The 21,840-nt window shown below is 37.7% G+C and overlaps 2 long non-coding RNA genes across 3 annotated transcripts; one reads left to right on the top strand and one right to left on the bottom strand.

The window, feature by feature from the left end:
• Window positions 1-258: 258 nt before the first annotated feature.
• Window positions 259-21,453, bottom strand: LOC148189427 (uncharacterized). 2 transcript variants are annotated; one of them, XR_015776730.1, is made up of 3 exons: window positions 21,318-21,453; window positions 18,426-18,489; window positions 259-3,683 (listed from the first exon to the last, which is right to left on the bottom strand). It is a non-coding gene; the product is annotated as an uncharacterized LOC148189427 (long non-coding RNA). The 2 variants fall into 2 exon arrangements; XR_015776729.1 differs by lacking the exon at window positions 21,318-21,453 and adding an exon at window positions 20,120-20,255 and having other exon boundaries at window positions 276-3,683.
• Window positions 11,794-13,224, top strand: LOC148189428 (uncharacterized). Its single transcript, XR_015776728.1, has 2 exons — window positions 11,794-11,969; window positions 12,057-13,224. It is a non-coding gene; the product is annotated as an uncharacterized LOC148189428 (long non-coding RNA).
• Window positions 21,454-21,840: the final 387 nt, after the last annotated feature.

The raw sequence follows: 21,840 nt of genomic DNA, 5'->3' as shown, positions 1-21,840 counted from the left end.
ATCACACTTTAGCAAACCATCATTGTTGTAAACTCTCAATCATCGTTTTATTATACATAAGAAGGATGATCTATGTTTCATTCAAAAAGTGTCAATGTTGGATGTGCTTCACAACAAAAACATTAAATGATCACTAACAGGGAGATGAATTTAAATAAAAATTAAAAAATTAATCACCCACTCATGAAAAATTTAAAATTAACTGTATAAATGCACCTGTAATTGAAATTTTACAGAGCACCGTGTTGCTTGAAAAAAATTTATTAGACAATAAATGAAATTGGCAAACAGCCTAAAAACAATGTTACCCTCTCAACGTATATTTACTATCCTGATTATCAAATCATCTGCAGCTATCATCGCGTATGCCTGGTCTGAAAAAAGTGTGAGGATGCCCACATTCTCATTGCACATTCTTCCTTTATAAATACCAGTTTATGTGTTGGAAAAAGCACACAAATCAACTATGAGTCTGGCCCAGGGTGGTAAAAACACTGAATAGAGCAGTTTCACATTACAAATCAGTGCTGTTCTGCTTGTCACAGATGGGCCGCTAGTCCAGCACCTGCTACTGTGTGCAAAACTTTGTTCTCTGATCATTTAAGGTCCAGACGTTCAAGAGGTTTTTACCGGCAGCCATATTATTTGCAGAGGTCTCCTCTTCTCCAAAACAAATGGACAAGGTGATTTAAACCAGAAAAATTACTGAATAAAGCAGTTTCGTGCTAAACAAAAAATATATATATGTGTGTGTGTTTTTCTGAAGCTGTAATCACAGTTTGGTTGCCAACTATGGTGGCCAATGCAAAAATTAAATGGCCAAATCAAGAACTACTGTTTCGTTGGTCTGTTCTGGGCTACATGAGGAACATGGCAATGCAAAATAGCAGACTCTGTAGACAAGGACTTGCTCCCTGTGTAGATATTATTAGCTCATTCTAACAAAAACACAAGGATTCTTATTTTCAGGTGATAATACATTAAAGAAAACATACTTATTACATTATATTCCATATCTGCACATACATCCCCCTAAATCCTATTCACTGAACCTTTACTATGAGACCTATAGTATATGCATTTGAAAATGCACTATTATTTATTGCAGCACAGTGTGGGTTTATAAATTGCAGGATGTAATCTGCTTTATTGTAAAATGCAGCTGAGTTACAGTAAACACTGGCATATGGACAAGCTGCATTTTCTAATGCTACAAATCACAGATCATTATGCCACTACAAACACAAAACAAACAGAGGGCCGGCTGCCTGGGAGGGTCTAAAAAGAGCAGCCGACGAGAAGTCAGAAAGGATATTGGTTCGATCAGTGGCAAGGGAGCAGAAAAAAGACAGAACATGAAACTGAAGAGATATATTGAGAAAATCAATAAGCAAAAGAACTGCTATGAAGTTATGGCAGATGGACACACACTCTCTCACCCAGACTGTGCAAACATCCTTCTCACTGTTGTGTTGTTGAGCCAAGTTTTGTTTGCTGTTATCCTTTTGGAAATCACAGCCATATGAGTACAATATGTTGGTTCAAATACAAGATTTGTTTTTAGAATGTTTTGGAAGGAGAAATAGATTCTCTCTTCGAAGAGCTAAATCATTAGAAAAATACAAACTTAAATATTTTAGCCCTTAATAAAGCTTGGTGGCAATTCACCAGGCAGCTCCCTACAATTTTGCAAATTGGGACTCACAGCATGAACATGACTTGTTTGGGATTATAATACAAGACGGACTAATTTACAGTTAGGGGTAGTTTGCTCAAGTAAAATACATGTAATATGTGAGCTTTGTGTAATCTTTTTACAACTAGGAGAAGTGAACATTATCATACTCTATAGTTTAGTTTGCAGCAGGAAATATTATTTAGTAATATGTTATTCAGTCTTTTGCTTTCACTGGAAAATAATGCATCTTACAACATAAAAAACCTTTTATAAAAAATTTAATGTGCTAGACCAGCCAATTGGTAAGACACCAGAAATGGAAACACACCTAAATTATGTAGTCAACATAATTGCCAGAGTTCAAGTTGGCATTGCACATTTGTGCAAACCATGGATACATGACATTTGTACATTTCATACGTAGCATATCAACATTTTTAAAATTATGTGGTAATTGAGCTTAATTTATCATCAGAAGGTGAAGGGCATGGTTGGTAGTGTGACACCTATGCAAGACCACTACAGACCACTGTTCAAGAGCAACACTCAACAACAATGATTTTTTTTGGCAACCCTTTGCAGCATTTCCACTGATGTTTGTGACACAGAGCCTGTGTGTTTTTTGCAGCATATTGTGATGTTTCCCAGCAGCATTTTCAGCCACCAAACCTGGATGTTTTTAACCGGCCTGTTTCTGTTTTTTTTTCCAGGGGCTTTTGTGCCACTGGAAAAAAAAAAACATAAGAGCTTTTCTTAACCATAACCGAGTGATTTTTTTCCTAAACACACCTTCACCACAGCAGTGGGAAACACAAAATTATAACGCATGAGCAACAAATTACTGTACAAATTTGACATATCTGTGTTTTGCAGGCATATATAGTGCAAACATTTTCTCTGGTGATTGGTTTGTGTGACAACACTGAGGTTAATGTGTGGTTTGGTTTAGGGCAAAAAAAAAAGGAAAAACATTTGGATTGAGTTAGGAAAATACTGTGTTTTGGTTTAAAATCCCTGTTTGGTTGCTACAAACATGACTGGAAATGTCCCATCTCTTGTCAAAAATTAACCCACTTGTGTTGCTAAAAAACAGCTGGACATGCTCCAAACTCTCATTAAAAATACCTGTTTTTATTGGACTTGAACAGTGGTCTGATGCTGTCTGCTGCCTGGCAGCTGTCTCACTTGGTGTCACACCATCCCCCGTTCTGTCCTCCTGCTGATGAGAAAGTCATCTCTTGTATTTGTAGTCTGAAGTATGATATAGGTATGAAACACAGAAATGTAACATGGATTGCAGAAACATGCAATGCCAGCATTTTATTCTGGCGACTGAGCTGATGTAATGCAATGCAATACACCGTGATCTACAAGTAATCAATCATGTGATTGGTCGCTTTTTTCAAGTTCTCTGGGTCTCATGTTTCCAGTTTACTTTCTCTTTTGGGAAGCTCTTTTCATGTCTGCTTTGTTAGGTTATGTACAGAGTGTAAATCTAGTATGCTCTCATAATTACTCACACTTTAAGCTCCTCCAGGTGTTGAAGCCAGAGCAACTACACCAGTATCTGCTCAATGTGCAATATCTGACTGCTATTCTACAGCCTATATGAACACATCAAAAAATATTTTTATACCACTGGGTCAGTCCACTGCAATAACATTTGATACAAAGATATGTTTCACATCAGGCATCCCAACCTTCTGAAGAACACAATTGCAGAGTTTTTGCCTAAAGGCTAATATCCTAATGGCTACAGAAACAAACCTTTTTTCTTCAGCAAGTAGTGACGGCTTAGTGTTGTTCTTGGAAATAAACAGATTTGTTTTCCAAACAGTCAGTAACCATGGCGAAACAGACATTATCACCCTCATGCCAAAGCATCTCTCATTCCCTGCAGCAGCAGGAAGCAGCAGGGCATGGGAAGACCAGCAGACCACGAGTCCTCCCACTGTCTCTCTACTGTGTAGAATACAAGGGCACCTCTGAACAGAGGATGGCCAGCCTGCAAAAATGGAAAAAAAAAAAGACAAACAGACAGAACACACTTTAACAATATTGAAACACACCTATTGACCTTCACTTCTTTTTGGTGGTGCTGAAAATATGTTGGGATGCTAAATTATATTGAGATATTTGTAGTTTGGCTATGATTTACACAATAAAAACAGTTACATTTATTAAAACATACAAAGACCAGGTTTAGATGCAACTGCAACAGAATCAAGGACCATGGGCTTGTCTCTGGTTTTCAACAGACAAGCAAGAAGAAATTCATCACAAATGAGGCAGAAATACCAATTTTGCCACTGACAGACTGGAGGGCAATTCAGCCACAGGGCCTTGTATATTGTGTGGGGGTTTGGCTGTAAGGTATATTCCAAGCCCAAGCAGACACCTTTGATTGAATGTAACATGTTGACTCCAGAGGATGTTTGAAGCTCCACAAGAACCATATACAATTACCAGCTGAAGTAGGAGTTGATGAAGAATGTTGAGGGAAAATAGGTTTCCTAAAAATAGTAAACTCCAACACTTCAATATGACACTGAACTACACAAACTGATGATATCTAACAATATAAGTAAGAATATCTGAGGGTGGATATCTTTCTTTCCTATTTAAACCAGCACTCACAGCCTTCTCCCTTGATCATTCATTTTCATCTGCAGAGTTGATGAAGCATTATTTGTTCATGCTATTATTAGTTCACGCTTTCAGTTTCATCAGTAACTCCAAAGCTATTTCACGATAATCTCTAGGATGACATTCAGATGATATTACACAGTGTGTTCCATGCTCACACATTGCCTAAGCCTCTATGACATTATAATATAGCCTGCACAGCATGGGTACCACTGAGGGATTACATTCAGTGACATGTGGCTCATTAAACTGTAATGTCATATGTATTTGTACAATTCTTTAAAGCGAAAGTGTCCACCGTTGATACTGTCTTCACCTCCTGGAGCAAAGGTTCGGGGGAGAACACTAATAGTCCGTTACTTTGATTTAAATCTGTGACAAAAGCACCTTTCCTGTTATTACATTTTCTAGAAATATGCAGTGGAATTGTCCTCTGCCTGCTACAGTATCACTGTGTAATTTCTATCAATCATGATAGAGGGAGTGTCAAGTGAGGCACAAGGACATGAGAGGAGGATCAGACAAAATCCTGGGAGGACAAAGTCATGTTTATTGGTGGTTTTTATCTTTTTTCTTTAACTCATTTCATGTCAAACATCAGCTGTAGTGAAATACATTACAGAAATGTAGTGTTGAATGAGGTTGTTTTTAGTGTCTGCACTTCAGAGATTATTAATGCACAATTTCTTGATTTCATTAAAGGTGAGTGTGTTCATTTGCCCTGCCCCCCTGCATTTATCAGACAAAGAGTGATAGCGACGTGTCCCATTACAGTTTTAAAATAGCCCTTAATTAAAATCAACGCAATTCAATTATGATGAGCTTAAGATTCATGTATGTTAATTACAAAATTAAACGGTAGGTAAGCATTGTGTGCCGAAAAAAGCAAAAGCCTGAAGTGCTCTTCTGTTATCATTGCCTGTACTTCGATTGTTACCGGAGACACTAAATGTCATGATAACACCTACACAATACGAGAACAGTCAATGTGCAAATATCACATTATCACATTTTCAAGCATAGCACAAACCACAACAAATGACTCCCTAGTGTTATCATTAGGGGGAAAAAATCTTTTTATGAGGTTGACATTTTACCAATATAATTAAAATTTATCTCCCAATTATTCTATACACTGGTAGAATGACAATCCTCAGTTTAGTTTAAAAAGCAATCTCAGACTCAGGCAAAACTGCTCAAAATAAAATGAACAGCAGAGGAATATGTCTCCCATAACACCTTTGACTGTGTCAGCCAGGATGCAGTCACCACAGTAGAGTTAATCCTTTTCTTCCTGAAAGTTAGCTACTTAGTGCATTTTCTTGCAAGTTCACTGATCACTGCTGCTAAATGTAACATTTGCATCTAAGTGTGAACATTTACAAATAACATATGCATACCCAGGGACTGGTGACACACAGTGACTCATGCTGATATCAAAGGCAAGTGCAACTACATATCGCCACTGGAAAGTGAACCCCCTGCAGATGGTATAATAATCATGGTAATGTATGATTGAATTTTACAGTAATGTTAGCTCTGTAATTGCTTTTATTGGCTGAGTAAGAATAGCCTTAGAGAAGATCCTCAAATAGTTATATCATATCTGACTGTAAAATAAAATTTTTAGATCACTGATGCAAATACTGAGCAAAAAATTGAGTACTACATTCCGCAAAACATCAACAGCTAGTTGCACAAAAAACAATTCAGATAAGATTTCCCTTAAAATACAATGTGAGATTTCCTTAGATTCAATTGGTTCCAAAAAAAAACAACCTTAGGTCTTCTCCTTCAGATTTCCTTAGAATGTTCACTAAGGTTTTTTTGTATTTTCACTTATAAAGGTCTTATACGTAAGGAATCCCTTAATGTGAGTTAAACCGTTGCACAAAAGTATGATTGGCTCATATTTGCAGATCATATTAACCTTTTAATGTGTTCTAATATGTGTTGTTTTCCTCCAGATGTATAGTCTTTTCTTTCTCTGACCAATTCAGTTTTCTCGTCTTCTGTTTTTTTCTGCCTTTTTAAAAAATTATCTATAGGCCAACTTTGTGAGATGATAGTGCAAAAAAACCTCTTTCAATGCAGTAAATGTCTTAGCATTTGTCCTTAAGTAAGGAAAGCTTTGAGATTCTGTGCACCACCCTTAAGTAAGTACCTCAGCCAAGTAGAAATTGACCTTAGGTGACATACTTAAGGAGAAAACTTAAGTTTTGTGCAACCAGCCACAGAATCTAAAAACCTCAGCAATAGTTGAGGAACTATGTAACTAATACTCTTTGGTTCTTTCCCTATCGAACACAAGGATTTTGTTATTTTAATTAATTAAAAAAAAACAAGCAAACAACATTATTTATCGGTGAGGGGCAATGGGTGCAGGCATAGTAAAAGAAACATGTAACAGTCCACAGCACTGACAATTCATGTCCAGGAGCAGTGATTACCACATACTAGAAAAAGGAGGAAGTCACAATAGCTGCACAATAGACCACATACACAAATGCATCCATGTTTTGCCTTGTTTACCAGTTGGCATGAATAGTTAATCAGCTATCCTTTGGTCCATGACTCATCTTTCAACTAATCCTTCAAACACACACTTGACCTCTGTGCCACATTTCAGGCTTCTTTAGTAAAAAAAACTGTTGCCTCCAAAAGTACCAAAAGAGGCAAAGGGACAGTTTTTGTGGAACAACCAAGCAACTGACCGACCAACTGACTGAGCAAGCTTTAGAGCTGCTGGTCTACAAAGTTAGAAGTTCCATTAACAGAACCATTTCCAACTTTCTGACATTTATCTCAAACTGAAAACAAAGACAGAAAATCAAACTGTCTTCACCATCAGTCCTTTTCACTTACCCAGAGACACATTTTTCTTTGGAAGGTTGGAATTTCAGTATAGAGACATTTTGGATAAAAATAATGTGCAACAATTATGTGACAAGAAAATCTTTCGTTTGAGCCAACTGGTTTAGAATTTTGGATGTTGCTCAAACGTCTGACTGAATTTCTTATCACTGTCCAAAGACATATCGATCACTGTCTAATTCAAAAGGTAACTGTTGGGGCATCAGATGGCTCAGTGGATAAAGCAGGCACCCCATAATAAAAGGCGATGTCCTTGCTGCAGCGGTCGTGGGTTCTATTCCAGGTCCTGGCCCTTTGCTGCATGTCACCCCCTCTCTCTCCCCCTTTCACACTGGCATTCTTCTGTCCTGTCTAATAAAGGCAAAAATGCCAAAGAAAATAATCTTCAAAAGGTAACTGTCAGTGTATTGAGATACTCTGGCCTCCCTATTAAATATCATAGAATGACCTTGTATAGCTAATGGATTAATGGTTATACACCATTCCTCATCACATAGTTTTTTACCTCTGTGTGACATTTTAACATCAAACTCATATACACAAGCTGTTATACCAATTTGTTTCTTTCTCACTGACAGACAGGCAAATTGAAATTCATTTCACCTGCCCAAGGCTCTTCTTTCCATATTTGTATTATATTTGCCCAAAAAATACAGCAGCAGCCTATTCAGCCATGACTTTTGCAATCAATAGAAAGTCCCATGGAAATTAATTAATAAGGTCAAAGCTGGGGTTGTTGTGAGTTCAGTCTTACCTGACCAGAATTAAGTGGCTAAGGTGAGTCAGAGCTCTCAGTTTGCTCTGCAGCTGGAGGTACTGCAGGCAAACATCAAGGCTTTGTAGGGCAGGAGGAACTGACAGTCTGGTGTTAAGTAAGTTTTTAGCATATAAGTGGGTCATTAAAATTTATCTTTAAAAAAAAAAAGAAAAGACAAACTGTCAGTGAAATTATTTCACATGCAGTCTTGACACAAGATGCTCGTATTTTTACCTCAGTTTTATAAGTCATCATTGTAGCCATAAAATAAATAAGTCATGAGGGCAGACTAAGGACTTAAAAAGTTGACTGTGCAATTAAGTCTATCAAGAGATCAAACAGAACAAGGCAAAGTCTGCCTTTCTTTTTATAATCCATGCCCTGTAATTCTGAACTCACTGAATAAATAAATAATTACACTTGGTCAGTGGCAATACATATCAAACTATGACGCACTACCTACCTACTTTTGGTCACCCAGGCTGCTATGTCAATTTCTTGAATACCACCACTTAGTTGGTCATTTGTGGTCGGACACCAATGAAAAAAGAAATCTTTTCATAGTGGTGTGATATGCTGCCTAACCCCTAACCCTACACCTACCTGACCACATGCTTTTCTTAAATTTAGGTAAATACAACATATTTTACCAATGCTGTATGTTGATTTAAAAAAAACAACAAAAAAACTGCTGTTAACATCTTGTACATTTCCTGTGAAAACTGGCATATATTTTGAAAAGACACAATGCATTTAACAGGCATAAATTGAGACTGCATCCCAGGATGTCAACAACATATGCACCCAAGATACATAGCACGTCATATGTAGATGTGACAGTTTGGGAGTGAGAAGGTGCTGGCATTGTGAGACATTGTAAACATATGTTTTTACAGGGAATGTACAGTTTCTGCATTCAGAGGTTAAAAAAGTGTGATTTAAAGTTTACTTTCTTAGGTTTAGGCAACAAAAGTACATGGTTAGTTTAGAAAAAAAAAATTACTGACTTAAAATAATTAGGGTAACATGTGACTACTTTATTGGACACCCTCCAGCCCACTGTGTGTATACTTTTTTGCTTTTTACACAAGGGTTTTTGCCCAGACCATTAAAAAAAGCTGAATTCTGGTGAGTCTCATACTGCTGCTAAAAGGTACCACTGTATGTTTATCTGACACAGAGGGCTACTGATCAAACACTGGTATCTGACAAGTTGGGAGCGATTTTGGGTTTAAAATGCAGTCTTAGATAACAAAGCTGCATGGTCTTTGTTTATGGGCCTTTCCCTCATCAACATGTTTCTCAGCCCTTCCTGTAATATCTAAATCAGAGCTGCTCACATTGTGCCGTCCCCCTCCTTGCTACAGAGAGGACACTCGTTGACCTTCTTGCAGTGTTCACTACAATAATGTGATCTGAAAAGGTCACAGAGGACTGCACTCATACTAATGATATTTGTCCTGATAGACAGGATTGGAGCTGTGGTGACACATGAAGAGAAATGCTATCCATTTAATATTTAATAAGAAAAGATCACCTTTTTCCCAAAAAGTGCTACTATTATGTACATACAAATCTTAGAAAGGCTGTCACTTTAACCATTAGCCATCATGAGGTCAACTTTTATGGCAGTAATTACTTTATGTAATTGCTTTTGAAATGTAAGGCTTTGCATGTGAATGTTTCACCTGAATCCTGCAGGTGGGCATTCAGTGAACCATCTTTAATTTGGCATCATTTGTATGCAGATTTGCATCTCTGTGTTAATGTCAATAGAACACATTAATGCGCCCTCATGTTGAGGATCAGATGCTGTTCGTTTAACATTTTATTTGAATAAGCCTTTGACAGATTTACTGGTTTGGGATGACAGTTCATTGATGAGTTAATAATGTTGTTGCTGTGCATGTAAATAAATGCCTTATCTTACTCCTCTGCCATTTTTTTCTTTATTTATCACACCTTGAACCCCTTTGGATGGGCTGCAAAGCTGTGAATCTCTTTATGTGACCGAAGCCTTCATCCACAGGCTTTGTTAGTCATGTTTATTTCAGAACAGTGAGGGCATTTAAGGAATAGGTAAAAATATGGGCATCAAAATGAGACACTAGTTTTATTTTTAGTTAACGACAACATCTGTTAGATTTACTATGTTAAAATAGAGCCTAGAAACATGCTACAACTGGCAACTGTTTTACAAAAATCAAATGAAATCAGATTTTTTTCCATCCCGTAAAGTGAACACCCAGTGTCTCGTTGCTATGAGGATGAGACACATTTCCAAACTGAGAGTGACTTTGCATACAGGTGACAATCTATTTCATATGACTCTATATCATATATTTGTATGTGTAGATATTACACCTTTGACAAATTTAGTGTTCATGAAAGAACTTGTAGCTGTTGTAGGCCCTGTTGGCATAGCTGTAAATGTAAAGTAAATAAATAAATAAACAAACACCGAATGGAAGAAAAAGTGTTTGATTGAAAAAGCCAAGTTATGTCCCCTTGGTGAGTGTATAATTTTATTCTTTTGATTTTGTCATTTCATAAAACAGCATTTTGCTTTTCAACTCTTTTCCTGTGGCATTTTTTTTAAACTGACATCTGACAGAAACACCTGCCTACTTGTCTTTTCCAACTTAATTTCCAACACCAGTTCTGACTGAAGTCTATAGCCATGATGAGTCAGCACAAAGCAGCCTTATCAATAACAGAGACAGAGGGGGACATAAAATTGTGTGAGGTGCTGCCCTACATCAGGGAACTGTCTGATAGATAGACAACATTTTTATACGGCTTGTTACTACTTCAGACCGCTGAAAAATCTGTTCATAATTTTGAATCTTACGAAAGTATTTGCATTTTGTGAAGCTCAATAGTCTCGTCACAATGAAAGCACTATTCTTGAGTTTGTTTCATTTAATATTAGTATATAAGACATCAGGGGCACACTGAGGTTAAGAGAATGGGCACTTGTGGGTAATTCAGATTGCCACCTCGGAAATATATTTTTAAAGAAGACATTACATCATTTTAGAAATAGTGTCACATGCCCTCTAAAAGAGAAACCAACCTCAATCATATTTCTTTTTCTTTGTAAACTAGTCAGTAGCAATCTTAAACAAAATTATATGCGTATTCTACATAAACTTAAAGAGCTATAAATAAACAATAAAAAATATTAACACAAATGAATACTTACTTAGGTATTTTTGTCATATCATCATGATTTCTAGGTTATATGTGGGTTGATTTTATCCTGGTAAGATGTGAGCTCAATTTTCTGTTTCTCTCTCTGTATTAGTCTGGACAATAACTTATCTTATTGTGTCTACTAATGTTAGGGTTAGTGCTTGTTTCTTCAAGAGCAGCCATTAGCCTTGTTCTACAAGCCTGCATTTATGTCATCAAATACAAGGCAGTCCCTGATTGGTTGCTGATGTTGTCATCTACAGTGCAATCTCTGATTGGCCCATAATGGCCTCAACTGGATTTTGATATCTGGAAAGTGTTTGGAGTGGCTGCAAGTCCAGAATGATATGCAGAGCAAAAAATAATGTTCACATCATCAGGGTGGCCTTAACAGGCTAGGTTAATGTTGTTCAGTGTCAAGGATCTATTGATAATGTGACAAGTTCATATTTTCACAAAACGGCCCATCATAACTTCCTTATGCCACTTTCAGACATTTAAGAAATAGAAGTAAATTATTATGCAAGGTAATTTTCTGTGTTGTAGGGTACGACATACAATGCAATGTGTTGATTTGTGAGCTGGATAGAAGAGTGCATACTGTAGAATACCAAAGAATCCATCTTTGGTATTCTACATGTGGCAGGATAGCGCTGCGCTCCCTGCCGTGAGGGGCAGTGTGGCAGACAATTGCGCATCGCCTATAAATGGACCAGGTCGGACCCGTCTCGTTCTTTCCGCTTCCTCTTCCTCCTTCACGGAGCCGACAGCGTGTGTGGTGGCGTCTCGCTGGTTTGCAGGTTAAATCTCCAAACAAAGGTATGCCTGCTCTGTGTCTCCTCGATCTGCTCAAGTTATTCTGTGTTGTGGGCCTGGCGCTTACCTCAGTTTCGCTCCGTCCGGCAGCGCGGTGTTACCTGGAGCCGAGCTGTCTCCCTCGGGGCAGTGTGTGTGTGGTGCACTCTCTGCGGGTAAGATGCTCAGTTCTCTGTTTTTTTATATATTATGCTGTCGATGGTCGGGTGAGGTGTACTGATTTGTTTTCTCCCGGCTGTCGCTGCTAGAGTCTGGGGTGTGCGCTTCCTCCTCCTGCCTCGGTGACATCTCTGATCCTGCTCTCCGTACGCGGCCGTCACGCGCCGCTGTGAGCCTTGCTGCTGTCCTGGCTCTTTATGTGTCCTGGCTCTTTCTGTGTCCGGGCTATTTCTGTGTCCGGGCTCTTCCTTTTGGCCTGGGTTTTTTTCTTTTTTTAGTTTCATCTTGGCTTCGGCGTCGTTTTGGCTCATGGCTGACCCCCTCTCGTCCATTCTGCGGGGGTAACTGTCCTCCGTGTGGCTCTTCGTGGGACTCCAGCCGCTTTGACTCGGCGCTCCGGGTCGGCCTGCATTTGACTCTCCGATCCGGCCCTGTTGACTGCAGTCAAAGGCTGTGGCAACACAGCCTAGCCAAAAGTTGCCGGCGTGCGCCCAGAGAGGCGTCCTAACTTTTATTGCCACAGAGCCACACCCGCCAAGACTGTTTTAAATTAGAGTGGCAGACATTTATTGATTATTATTGGATTATTATTGCGTCTTAGTGTTATATTGGATTTATTGTTTGAATTTATTTGTTATTTCTTTTCATTGAATTATTATTGCTTGAGTTTCTGTTATATCGGATTAATTGTTTAGAAATATTTCTTTTCTTGATTTTGATAATTTGCGATTTAGTATAGTTTCTTTTGGCTTTGGGGTGTTATTTTTGATTATGTTGTGTGTGAGGACTGCCTTGATTTTATGGTTTTAATATTGTTTTCTTCCTGTTGACAGGTGCTGAGGCCCAGAGCGGCAGCGGTTCCCCTGGTGGTGGTTCCTTTTTCACGTTTTGGTTTGCAGTGTCACGGGTGAAGTGTAGTTTTGGATCCCTCCTTTTTTTGTTACCGCTGTCGTGGTAAGCCCCAGCCCTGTCCCTTATTTCCTTTAAGTGGCTCCTCACATCATTTCTCACCATTATTACCATCTTTTATGTTGATTTATTTAGTCTGTTACTCGGTTAAAAATAATTGTTTAATAAAATATATTTTTATAATTGGAAATCACGCTCTCGTCCTGTGGAGTTATTTTGACCTGCGTGCCTTGTTGCAAATCGAAAACTGGTAACTTATGAAGTCCTGTTATATCCTGGGGTGAAAGCCCCCAGGTGGCGTTGTCAGCAACCTTTTGATTCCGCTCGCCTTGCCACATACAGTATGCACTACAGTAAAATGATGCACCTACTGAGGATGTGACTGCTGCTAGTAACACAGCTGTTAGTCATTTGTCTTTGTATGGTCAATCAACCAATATTGAATGCAGCTGCTCAAGACATTTTCACCTATTACACACATCTGTTGGGGAGTAGGTCTTGCACTTTGTAAGCCAGAGTTTCTGGTGAAGAGTTTGAGATATTTGCAAACTTTTGAGAGGATGAGAATTCTGCTTGAGGAAATTATACTTGTTCAATGGCTGTTGGACAGAGAAAAAAGTTGATGTCCTCCTTTTTTTTTTCTTGCGTAACCTCTTAGAAGAAATAGATTCTTTTGCGAACCATATTCCACAACACTGAGCGCTTATGAAGCATATCTTTCCAACATGTAATTGTGTTGTCGGAAACTAGTAATAATTATTGATGTAACTGGAGAATTAAGCTGTCTGGTTATTTGAAAAGCCTAGAATTATTTTTTGGAGGGAGGCTAATGGAACATTTTACCAGACAAGGAAAAAAACTTGGCTGGTCTATATGATTTTTTTGGCCCCAAAAATACAATCAGCACATGCACACATCTCCTGGGACAAAGATGCTAATGGACCCTTAATCTGCATACATTAGCATATAACAAAAACGAACAAGGACATTAAGAGGCACTGTGTCTTTATAACTTCATTGCTCTAGTTAAAAATATTGAATGAGTAAATGTGATTGAACAACTTGTTTATTAAGAAGTAGTTATTCTTTGGTTAAACTGAATATAACATGAGAACCAAAACCTTGCAAGTGAACATTGGTCTAAATTTGGTAAAAAGTCAAATTCATCAGATTTAGGTCAACAGTATTAACAGTTTCTCATATTTGGCGCAATTCTTAAATGAGATACTTATTTTTTTCAAATGACAAGTTCAAATATCTGACCCATTAGATTGTTGTTTACATCATATTTGAATTTCTCTTTGATTCAAGCAAATTGCACATATGTGCTAAAGAGTAAGCAGGCCCACTATTGTCTACAAATTGCACAATAACCACTTGCAAATGCTTGCAGATCAACAGTTATGAGTTGATTCTCAGCCAAATTATCACTCTTCACAACTTCTCTATCAATTGAGCAATCACATGCAAAGTGACGCTTTCAGTTACCGAAACTTGTAGACACACATCTATATTTATCATAAATATCTATGACATAAAGCGTTTGTGAAACTATACATCACAATCAACCATCTTTTTTGTTTTTGACAGGGCTGTTCACTGTGTATGACTTTACATGTAAGATCAACACATAAAAGAGCAAAGGTTATTTACACAAATAAACATCCTGTATACATACAGGTGTGCATATCCCTTTAATGTGTTCTACAGTATTGTATTTTCCCAGTATGCCTTGTATACTACAGTCAGCAGTCAGTGTCAGCAATACAAGTAGAACAAAACAGAAACATTTCCAGGGTTGACTGCCATGATGAAAAAACATCTAAACATTTTGACCAGTACAGCTCACACGGTCACAAAACAACTTGTCATTTCCGTGGCACTGGCCAATTTACAGACAATTTTGAAGAATGAATAAAATGTTTTGGGTGAGTTACTATATTTTGTAGACATGCAATAGGAGTGTGATGTCCCATGAAATAGTTGTGACAAATGCACTTACAGTTTTGAGAATACTGTTTCAAAATATGAGCCAAAGCAAATAAGGAATACCATAAATAACTGTTTAATTTCAAAGCAGGTTCTAGATGCTGAATTAAAGCCACTGAAATGCTGTTGAAATTATTACACGTTGACTTATTTAAGGACTTTTAAACAAATTTTAACCCAGTGTTAACCTAAACACCAAGATGTCTCCTCGTCTGAATATCATCAATGATTATTGTGAAACTCCACAATCTTCCCTTATCATGTAGCTGAAGTTGGAGTGAAATATTTACTCAAAAAGGTCAAGAGAGTGGAGTCTTTTCTGCAGGCATTAGAAATGCAGACTTCACAGGAGCAGTAGAACTCATTATTCAAGGCAGAGTCTATTAAGTTTGTTTCTGGGACTAAACTGCCTGAATTTCTTGAAGGTATTTAACAGTACAAATTATGCTCATCACTGTTAAATATGCTATGGCTCGATTTCGAGGCTTCTAACATCATAAGAGACCCTTCACATTCAAGACATCCCCTGTTTACCATCCTCCCCTCAGACAGCCTCACAACAATACAGGCATACGGAATAACAGGCTTAGAAACAGCTTTCACCCCGAGCTGTGTACAGGTTGCTGAACCTATAACGACCTCCAAAACAATTACATGCACCATGATTTTATGCAACATGTGTATATAACTATGACTATTAATGTTTTAATATATTTATTTATTTTTAAAATATATTTATATATGCTGCTTAGTGGAATGGATTGCTGCCAAACCAAATTGTATTATGTCTAACATGCAATGACAATAAAGCCTCTCAAATCTTAGATCGCAAAATATTTTTGCTGCTGCAATGACCCAATTCCTCCTCAGAGATCGGTCAACTTTATATTATATTATTATCTTATCCTCAAGGAACTGCAAAAGTATCACAATGACAGATGACCTAACTTGCAGTCGAGATCACAAAAGAAACTAAAACACAGCTCGATACCCTCAGAGCTGATGTCTTCGATAGTCAGTATCCTATAAATTATTTGAGATTATTCCTCCTTTTATCTTTTATTGCTTTTTCAAATGTGAATAGAAATCTGTACATTTCAAATGAAACAAAACAAAATGTCACAAGTAGGGGTTCTCTCTCTCTCTCTCTCTCTCTCTCTCTCTCTCTCTGTCTTTCCATGAGCAAACATCAAACGTTGCCAGCAACCAGACAGAAGATAAACAGTTCATTAAAAATGGGGGCATGCCATCATTCACAGAATCGCTCCGCTCAACCTGCACCACCATGCAGAAGAAATAACAAGGCAAACAAACAAAGCAGTCTCATCCAAGCATACACCTGGACAGAAGAATCTCTTGGACATTAGTCAAATCATCTAAACAGGCAAGAGGATTAAGGGATGAAAGCCAGAAAAACAACAGAAATGTGCCCTAGCAGAGGACAAAAAACCCCTAAAACCCCAAAGAGAGACAGCATTGTTGCATGAAAGAAGCCAACAATGCTCAAAAATGATATACGCTACAGCATATTTAGCGTTTGTACATACATTACATACATACATTATACATTACATACATTTGTATTTCTGTGAACAGACTTATTATATAATGTCCGCAAGTATTTGTGGCTTAGGATTCTTACATAACTTGCAGATGAATACACTGTTTTCACAGGCTAACTATTTCTTTTATGTCTGCTGAATTGCAACCAGATCTTGATTAATGTCTCGTCAGGGCAAGAAAGAAAACCCCAAAGCCATTTAGTGGACAAGACCCCAGGTATTCCAATACTCTGTAATTGGGCTAACTGAGATGAAAAGCTGAACAAACAGAACTCAGGGAGCAGAACAAACAACTTTCCGGACCTTGTGATCTTTGGTGACAGAAAGTACGACATTAAGTCTCTGATGTTGATCAGCTCACAGAGACACAGGGTTTGTGTTTCTCTAAAGGGGAGTTGAAGCAATGTTTTGACTTAACTTTCTTTGGTTTAGTGTGGTGGAATATTCTATATGTGTGGGGTTTGCTCCTATGGAAGTTCCTTAATGTATTGTAAATGTGATGATGAGATGTAGGCCAGTGCTAAATACAGTAGCTGTAGTTGGGCTTACGAGTTAGCCAGGCCAGTGGTTTATGGCATCTTATTCTCAAGAAAAAAGTGTTGGCATTGTATGTTTCTGTAAACCATGACTACATTAAATTCACTAAGATGCTGAAACTTAACATTTCAACAACATTAAGTGTACTTAGGTTTAGACGCAAAGACATTGTTTATGGTTGCAAAAAGTTCATGTTTTGGCTTAAAATATCTGGCTTTGGTGGCGATTCCCCTTGAAAGCAGCAATGTGTAATTTAAAAAAAAAAAAAACACTTTTTGTGCCACTATCCAAGCGGGAAATACAGCAATATTTTAGTAAAAATCAATCACTTTTCATGCCAATATCCCCACTTATGGGTCACTATGAAACACCTACATTTGGTACCTAAAAGGCCACTGGAAAACAGCAATGACTAAATCACCAGTTTAATTATTTGTTATTTTTGAACAGTGGTCAGCAGCTTGGCAGTCATCCTGTTTAGAAGACACACCATCATTGTAAGCTTTTATAATATTTCACTTTAGAAACATTGGTATGACACATATGAAATGTGCAAATGTAATATGCTCATTTGCAGAAAAGAACAATGCCAACATTTTCTTCTGGTGACTGGGATGTTTGTGGACTTGGCAGCTCATTCATAGGTGACCGAAAGCATAAGATTGTAGATAAACATAGCCAAAATGCATCTTGGATGTCTAGACTCTTAGATTATCCTATTATTATTGTATTACTGATGATGATGATGTGATAGTCTGACAGTAACAGTACATATTGTACTTGTGTGTGTTATATTGCAGCCTCGGCCTTCATGGTGCTGGTGCTGATACTGCATTATTGCAACTGTCACAAACCTGGTGATGGGGATGTATACTACATTTGCAATTGTTGTTATTAGGAGACGTCATATTTAATGCTTACTTAATTATTCCAGGCCCAATGGAGTTATAATGGAGACTAATTAATCTGCTCCGGTGGAGCCTGAATATGCAATGGTCCAAGTCACCCTGCGTACAGACTAAGGTCTATGGTTGTATGTTTCTGCATCATATTGTTTGTGCTTTTGTGTTTTTCCATTATTTTTTATCCGTGCTGCAACACAAATTGCCCTCCAGGACAAAAAAAAAATTGAATTGGATAGAGAAAGGGCTGGGAAATAGCTTGCTCTTTAACATTGAGCTAATTGAGATGGTTCAGGCATTTGATAAGGTGGTTTCTTGAGGAATCCCTGTGTTACCACAAATATCTTTGGTCATACCTAGAATACTTTGGGCAATTATAATAAGGAGGAACCATAGCTTACCTGAAACTGGAATGTCCAATGGAAGAAGTTTACTTCACAGAGCCCATTCCCAGCATGACCTGGACTGGGACAAGAAAAAATGGATGGATGGATCAATGAATGGATGAATAGAAGATAAATGTCAAATTCCTATATTAGGCTAATATTTCTTACCTTTAATCGGACTATTTCCATCTTAAAAATTACATTTAAATTTTACAACATCATTGTCAACATTTTATGTGTTTAACCAAGTCAAAACATTGTTTTACATTTTTAAGAAATCATTTTAAAAATAGATGTATCTGCATAAAATATTCTTGGTCTATTGCCTAATTTTCTACCTACCAAATTTCAACAAGTTGTTGAGATATCCCACTAAATAACACAGGGACAAATAAGCAAAACTGTATACATAACCTCCTTGGTTCAGGAGACTAAATTTGTTGTTATTATTGATATTTTAACACACTGATGATATATTGCAGTAACTGGCCAATACTCATTTCAAAACAAAAGACAGGTAATAGAAAACCAATATTTAAGAGACTAGTTTACACCTGCAAACAAATGTGGTAGTTGGTAGCACACAGCCTAAAGGTTTGCACGTCTTTAGCATCAAATGATGTGCAGTGGTGTCATTGCAGTAATGTTTTATATCAAAACTATTTTTCAGGGGTTGAGAAAGGCCAAGCCTTGCTTTGGAAATGACAAGATGAAAATAGATGTCCCCTAGATTTTCCTGAAGATAGTCTGATATCAGCATGTCTGGTGTCCTTCACCCCCTATCCCTCCCGAAGGGGAGGCTCCAGCAATTATGAGGGAAGAAATCTGTGACAGGTAATGGGATTTTCTCTGCTTTTAAAGATTATTATGCTTCTCATGGGATGTGCAGGTGGTATAATACAACTTCCTCTCCTTCAGATGATAGGCACATCATTTATATCTTTAGATCAAATCCTGCCCTCTGTGTGATACAAAGAGAGAGAGAGGCTTCACAGCACACTTCCATCCCAACATCCTTGAACATTTGCATCTGACAGTAGCTAGGGAGGAAAATTTCTTTTGCATGATGTTATGAGTCATAAGCCAAGACATTCAATAAAGAGATAATTGCAGAAAAAAACATGACTAAATAGCTCTGTGGGCCTTGATGGCAGACATTTTTGATAATTTTCACAACGTAACATCTATTTTGAGGTGAGAATTTTACTCACGTTCCCACTTTACATGAAGACAAGCAAAATTCACAAAATGAGGTGTTATGATGCCGTGTGCAGCGGCAGACTTGGCTGCATTAAATTACATATCCAGACTTCAGCAAAGGTGTTACGCAACAATCTTGTTTCTCAGGTCAGTCACTACCTAAAGCCTGCTCTAGGGTATTGGACACAACAACCAAAGATGGCATGCATTTCAGACTAAAAACTGATAATGGCTGCAAGGTAAGTGACAGAGGTTGTTGAGTATGTGTCACTGCTAATTTAGTTTGCTGTTGTCACTCATAAGTGCTCTTTTTGTTGCTCAGAATATTTAAAACAATGGTGCTGAGGATGAATACAATATGAATTACCTATACATTTTACAACTTATCATGATTTAGATAGTTATCTGGCAGGCAGGTAAGTGTGAGGCAACAAGGGACAGGACACAAATGTAGACAATTATCCAGAAAGAAGCATTTCAGGGATTTACTGACAAGGACACAAACTTACAGGCACACAGGATTTTTGCATTCAGGTTCCAAAGACTGGAAAGCACCGCTGCAGGACTAATAAGGGGAAGTGGAAACAGCTGAGCCGGTGCAGTTAAGTGAGGTGATGGGAATGTTTGGAAAGGGGCTACAGCAGGGCTGCGTTCAGCACCAACAGAATGTAGTAAAATGTTTCTTCAAACAGAAATGATGGTGGTTGAACACCATGTTGTGTTACGCGAGCACACTCCCTTTCAATATGGTGGTGTTTAATTCAATTCAAATTGAACTGAATTCAAAGAGAAACATACATTCATATTACCTGAACAAGTGTGAAATCTAAAAAAAAATGTAAATTCTGTTTAACTGAATTCAAAAGAGAAACATAGGTTTATACTGCCAAAACAAGTGTGACATGTAAATAAAAAAGTGCAATAAATAAGGATCTGTGAACATTTATTTACGTACACGTTGCTGCTGATTGGTTATCATCTCAGATACACCCACCAAATGAGAGAAAATGTATCTCAAAGCCCATTGCACACCATTTCAAAGAAACATGTCATTCAATCCAGAAACCATAGAAAAGCAGTGCACACCATTTTGAGACTGAACGTGCCCCAGGTGATGGTAATGGTGGGAAAGAGGTTATAGTAGGGATATGTTCAGCACCAATAAAATGTCATAAAATGTTTATTTAACGTTACTCCAAGCCCATGGCCCCACTATGTCTTCTTATATGACATCTATAACTACAAAAAAAAGCTGCATAGTGAATTGTTTATACTATATGAGCTACATTCATGTTTGGATATGCTCTGGCATAAAAGGAAATTCTTGAATACAAAACAGCTTCAGCTAACGGTGCCATTTAACCCTTTGAAACCTTGAGCTACATCACTCTCTTGTGCTGCTGTCAGACACATTTCACAAGTATTTAAACCTTTGAACTTTGAGCAAATTGGTGTGATTTCTTTCAAAAACATTGGAAAAAAAGGCAATAAGCAACTTGGTAAGAAATGTTCTTTGCAAGATGTTAAACAGAAACAGTGGTGTTTGAACACCCTGTTGTGTTATGCAAGCGCACTGCCCTTTAATACAGCAGGGTTCATTTCACTTCATTTTAATACAATCAGCAAAGAGCGACTAGAATATGCTTTATATATATGCCACTGCTGGGTATCACTTCTTACACTCCCACCAAATCAGAGAAAACATACCTCAAAGCCTGTTGCACATTATTTCAAGGAAACATGTCCTTCGATTCAGAAAGTGTAGCAGACTGTCTTCAGATTGAACATGCCCCAGGGCAGCAGGGAGTGGCTGAAAGCAGAGTCAGGTGACTGCAGGTGGAGAAGTCTGAGGGCATCTGGTGGATAGATAGATAATAGCAACAAGGGTTTTGAAATGAAATGTGGCTGACGGGAGGAACAGAGAGTCTGAATGTAACAGTTGTCATACTGCTTGCTATGTACACATTTGTTTTTTCAATATATAAAAGAACTCTGTTATGTTTTCTTTCTTATATTTTAAAATGCATCACAAGATAATAGTTTATCAAGGAAATTAAGCTTTGACATTATTGTTTAGCCTAATGGCTGGAGGATACATGGTGTTTACCAGGACATCTATAAGATGACATGTAAACAATGTCAGTATCATCCATTCCACAACTGATTTTGTTGTTGGAAGTATCTGGATGGAATTGGCTCACTGAGCTACTGGACATAAATTGCCGCCCAA

This window comes from Plectropomus leopardus, chromosome 6 (genome assembly GCF_026936395.1).
Source record: "Plectropomus leopardus strain MGB_pleo_1.0 chromosome 6, ASM2693639v1, whole genome shotgun sequence".
NCBI classification, from domain to species: domain Eukaryota; kingdom Metazoa; phylum Chordata; class Actinopteri; order Perciformes; family Serranidae; genus Plectropomus; species Plectropomus leopardus.
This window is presented reverse-complemented; position numbering and strand designations above follow the sequence as displayed.